Here is a 5193-nt window from a genome sequence, read left to right on the forward strand (position 1 = left end):
GGAGGGAGGGAGGTGTCAGTGACGGGCCATAATAATCATATACAGTGTATATTGACAAAAAAAAAAAAAATGTGGAAGTTAAGGTAATTAATTTGTGATATTTCTTCTTTATTAATATAGACTTTATCTGCATCCCATAAGTTTTGGTAGATTGTGTCTTCATTTTCTTTTATCTGAGTATTTTCCATTTTTAAAAAAAATTTCCTCTTTAACCCATTATATTTTAGGAGTGTGTTGTTTAATTTTCACATGTTTACAGATTTCCTAATTTCTTTCTGTTGCTGATTTCTAATTTCATTGTGGTAGAAGAACATGCTTTATATGACTGCAGTCTTTTCAAATATAATGAGACTTGTTTTATAGCCTAGTATATGGTCTATCCTTGAGAATGTTCCATGTAAACTTGAGAAAAAAATGTATTTTCTGCTGTTGCTGCAGAGAGTATTCTATAGATGCCTGATAGGTCTACTTGGCTTATAGTGCTGTTCAAATCTTATATTGCCTTGTTGACCTTTTTCCTAGAATTGTGAATGCCAAACCATGAAACTTCTTAAGCAAATTTTAAATTGTGACTTTTCCTACATATGTTTGTATCCACTTTCTCTTTAAGTTCTGGTCTTTGCCCCTGGTGATTAGTTCCCTAAAACAGGGATACTGTGTTACCTCTTTCTGCCAAAATGAGAAAGGAAGCCTAAGCTATATCTTTTTGTAATCCAATCTTGTGAATGAAAATAAGCAAAGCCCGAAACTCAGACTGTAAGAAAGCTTGTTATTGCGTCAAACCATCCCTACATTCTCAAGTTCAAGCAACTACTGCACAATTAGTTTATGTGTATAGGAATCCAGAATCCAAAGTCTGAGAGGAAAGTAAAACAATGTCACCCTCTGACAGTGGTCTTCATGAAAATCACCACATAATGAAATCCAATAGTCTTCTGCAGATGTAGCCTCTGCTCTTTCTCCCTAAAGCGAGTCTGTGAATGCTTTATTTATCAGACTAAGTTGCATCCCTATCTAATGAAAGAACTAGAGCAATTATTCACAGATTTTTCACTGCAAATGTAACTTTATTTGCTTTATTTACTTTACTTTATTTGTGTCCCATGTCAGTGGAACCTTTAAAAGATTTTGTCTGTCACACAAACTGCATATGTAATAAATAATTTATTATTCCTGTATTATTACTATTTTTTGGTCAGTATTAATTCAGATTGCAAATGATGTATTAGCCGCAAAGTTTACGATAGTATCACAAAATCACATAAATGGCTGTCAGGATTGTAAAGCTGCTAATAAACAAGATTAAACAAGAATCTAGCTCTTTAGAACATAAAACTCCTGGTTGCTTAAGACTCATTATGACAGTGGCAGTTCAAGTCAAGCACTAAAACCACCTGACTTGTGCCCGGAGAGTTATATATGGCTCAGCATTCTTGTGTTAGGAATTTCTGTGATGTCATCAACGGCCGAAATAAATAGGAATCATAGCAACCTGGTCTTACTAATATTGGTAAACAAATACTGTTTAGAAGCTTTGGTCATACTGGTTAGATCCATAGTTCCCAAACTCTTTGCCAAGGCACCCCAGATTACTGCAACAAATTCACAAGGGCACTTCAGGATATTTTTTTTTTTTTTTTTTTTTTTTTTTTTTTTTTTTTTTTTTTTTTTTTTGTCTTTTGTCTTTTTTTTCTGTGTCCGGCAACGGATTGCAACCCTCAGTGTTGCCCCCGTCCCAGACCAGGGACCGGCAACGGGATCTCAACCCTCGGTGCCGCTCCCGCACCCCGCTCAGCCAGCGAGCGGCCGGTCTGCATGTGGGATCCGAACCCTCGGGCGGGAGCGCTGCCGCGCTTCCCAAGCGGCGCCCTATCCAGTGCGCCACCGGGCCGGCCCACTTCAGGATATTTTTTTTTTTTTTTCTTTTTTCTTTTTTTTCTGTGTCCGGCAACGGATTGCAACCCTCAGTGTTGCCCCCGTCCCAGACCAGGGACCGGCAACGGGATCTCAACCCTCGGTGCCGCTCCCGCACCCCGCTCAGCCAGCGAGCGGCCGGTCTGCATGTGGGATCCGAACCCTCGGGCGGGAGCGCTGCCGCGCTTCCCAAGCGGCGCACTATCCAGTGCGCCACCGGGCCGGCCCACTTCAGGATATTTTAAATTTTCCAGGGAAACATAGCAACATCTCTCAGATATGATATAAATTATTACTATTGAGTTATTTGGATGTACATATTTAATACACAGAACTGTTAGGAATTTTTTCTGGCCTAGGAACACCATGAAAAAATTACTGAATCTCTGTGCCCCGAGAAACTTTTGAAACCTCCGAATTATCTATTTCAGTTTTCTCCTACAGGCTTAGTAAAGATAACTAAATGGGTTTTATTAGGTTTTGTGAAATATTAAAAGGATCTCTAAGAACCTTCTGGCCTCGACGTGCTCAAAGTTGGTATCTGGTGAACTAAGTTATCTCCAAAATTTCATCAATGAATAAAAATGTGTGTTACTGATAACGTCATTCTTCATGGTGATACTATTAATGTAACATAATGCTCTTTGACCACACTGCCCCCCCCAAAAAATTTCTAGAGGTACAGAGTGAGGAAAGAGGGCAATTAAGTTGTTGCGTTACATTTAGGGAGACACTTTCTTCCTTCAGCAAAAGCTGATTAAGCATCTATTGGGTGCCAGACACAGATGAACAAAGACAAAAGTCCCTGCCTAATATTCTACCATCTAAATGCTTAATAAAATGTCAGGTAATGGTAAGTGCCAAGAAGAAAAATAAAACAGGAGATTGATAGCATCAATGGAGGGGGTATGGTACTTTGAGGAGGATAGTCAGGGAAGACCTCCAATGAGGTGACATTTAGAGATCTGAATGAAGAGGGAAAGAGTCATGTAGGTAATTGGAGAAAAAGGGTTCTGGGAGGGAACAGCAGGTTCCAAGGTAAGAGCACATGCATGGCATTCCAGATAGGAGTTTGTGTCTTGCAAATTTGAGTCTTTAGAATTTGACTCCCAGCTACTGGTTAACTTGTAATATTAACTTTGTGAACCTATCAAGCCAAGAGCCAAGTCTGGGCATGTCTCAGTGACTTGATCAAGATGCAGACACCCCATTAGGCCTAGAAGAAAGGGCTTTCTATTTTTTAAAACAACATCTTTACAATGATAAGCTACAGAATCAGATCTAAAGATCTATTTCTTTAAGGTACTTTTAGAAAGACTTGTAATGTCATCGATTACAAAATTTGCAGGACACCAGTGATCTCAGAGTGGTGAGATTTAAGGTGAATTGTATTCTCTTCTTTGCATATATCCTTCATTATTTACTTTTTTTGAGCATTTTTAGTAACCATGAAAAATATCAAAGGCATTTTTCATTTTAATTTTTATAAACAGGTGATAAAACCATACTTTATATAAAGGAAAATCCTGTTTTTATATAAAAATTTAAAAGAGGTATGTGTGTGAATATGTGTGCCTATATTTGTACCTGCTTATGGTGGTGGTTTTTTGGTTTTTGGGGGTTTGTTTGTTTTTTTTTTTTTGCTTTTTTTTGTTTGTTTTTGTTTGTGTCTATGTAGAAGTATTTGGATATAAAAAGAAAATAAATCTAGAAAAGCAGAGACCAATATGTTAATAGTTGTTATATCTGAGTTATGGGTGAGTTATATCTGAGTTATATCTGAATTATGGGTGATTTTATTGTTCATTATTTCCTGTATCATATTTTAAACATTATTTTATTGAAGTATAACACTCATAAAGAAAAGGGCAAAATGTAAGTGTATATAAGTCAGTTAATTATCAGATATAACCACCCATGTAATCACCTTTCAGGTAAAGAAATAGAACTTGACCTCTCCACAAAAGCTCCTCCTTCCATCCTTCATACGTTTACTTCTAGCTCTGAGTTAGATTTGATTGGTTCTGATATTTAGATAAAAGGAATATTTTGGTGGCTAGTTTCTTTTACAATGCCTCTACTTATCAATTAGATATATATAGTCTTTTGGGGTTGAAGCATGCAAAATTGTCCCAGTTCTTTATACTGCCAGCACAAATTACTCTTAGATAATTGCTTTTGGTCAAGTGCATTCACACAGATGCACGTTTTAGCCTCACAAAACTCAATGAAGCAAGTATTCCTGTCATCATTATTCTCATTTTTGAAGTGAAGAAACTGAGGCACAGGAAACTAGGCAAGTTGCCTATAGTCTCACAGTGAGTTGTGGGTGGAGGTAGAATAGAATTCCAGGCTCTCACCTCTGAGTCCAGACCCCTTCCCACCAGCTAGAGAAGAATATGCACATGTACCGTCCTCTCAATATGAAGAATGCAGCCTGACCTCTATGGCATAGTGTGACTCACAATGAATTTCCCTTTCGGATTAGGAAACATGACTTGCCTACATGGATAAGGGGAAAGAGCTCTTGTGGAATCTCTCTTTGACCTATAGAGAACAAAGAAGAGAAAGGTTTGGGTAACCTTGGACTCTGGATATGTGTGTTCCCAGCCTCCTCCTGCCTGATAGTCCATGGCTGTGCAGAGCACAGGTGTGTTAGTCTGTTTCTGTTGCTTATAACAAAATACTTGGAACTAGGTAATTTATAAAGAAAATGAAATTTATTGCTTACAGTTTCAGAGGCTGTGAAGTCCAAAGTCTACGCAACACATCCAGTGAAGGACTTGGTGGTGGCAATACTGACCCAGAAAGTGAGGGTCTCTCACATGCTCTCTTTTTAAAACCCTCAGAACTATGCCCATGACCACCATTATTAATCCATTCATTAGGGCATGGCCCTTAGAATCTAATCACCTCTTCAATGCCTCACCTTTCAATTACCATAAGATTTCCCACCCTCTTGACAGTCACAGTGGGGATCAAGCTTCTAATGCATAAAACTTGGGGGACACAATTTAATCCATATCAACAAGAGATTCCATAATCCACATCTTTAATCTCCTGCTCATGCTAGTTTCCTTTATCTCTCCTACCCTCCCTTCCTTCCTTCCTTCTGTCCTTCTAATAAATGCATATTCAAAGTCAACAATATATCATCCACTATTCTGGGTACTTACTATTCAGCAGTAAATAAAACAGACATGGCCCTTGCCTTCTTGGAGCTTACAGGCTAGCAAACTAGGGTCATTTGTTAAAAAAAAAAAAAAAAAAAAAACCCAA

This window comes from Galeopterus variegatus, unplaced genomic scaffold (genome assembly GCF_000696425.1).
Source record: "Galeopterus variegatus unplaced genomic scaffold, G_variegatus-3.0.2 Scaffold1850, whole genome shotgun sequence".
In the NCBI taxonomy this organism is placed as follows: Eukaryota; Metazoa; Chordata; class Mammalia; order Dermoptera; family Cynocephalidae; genus Galeopterus; species Galeopterus variegatus.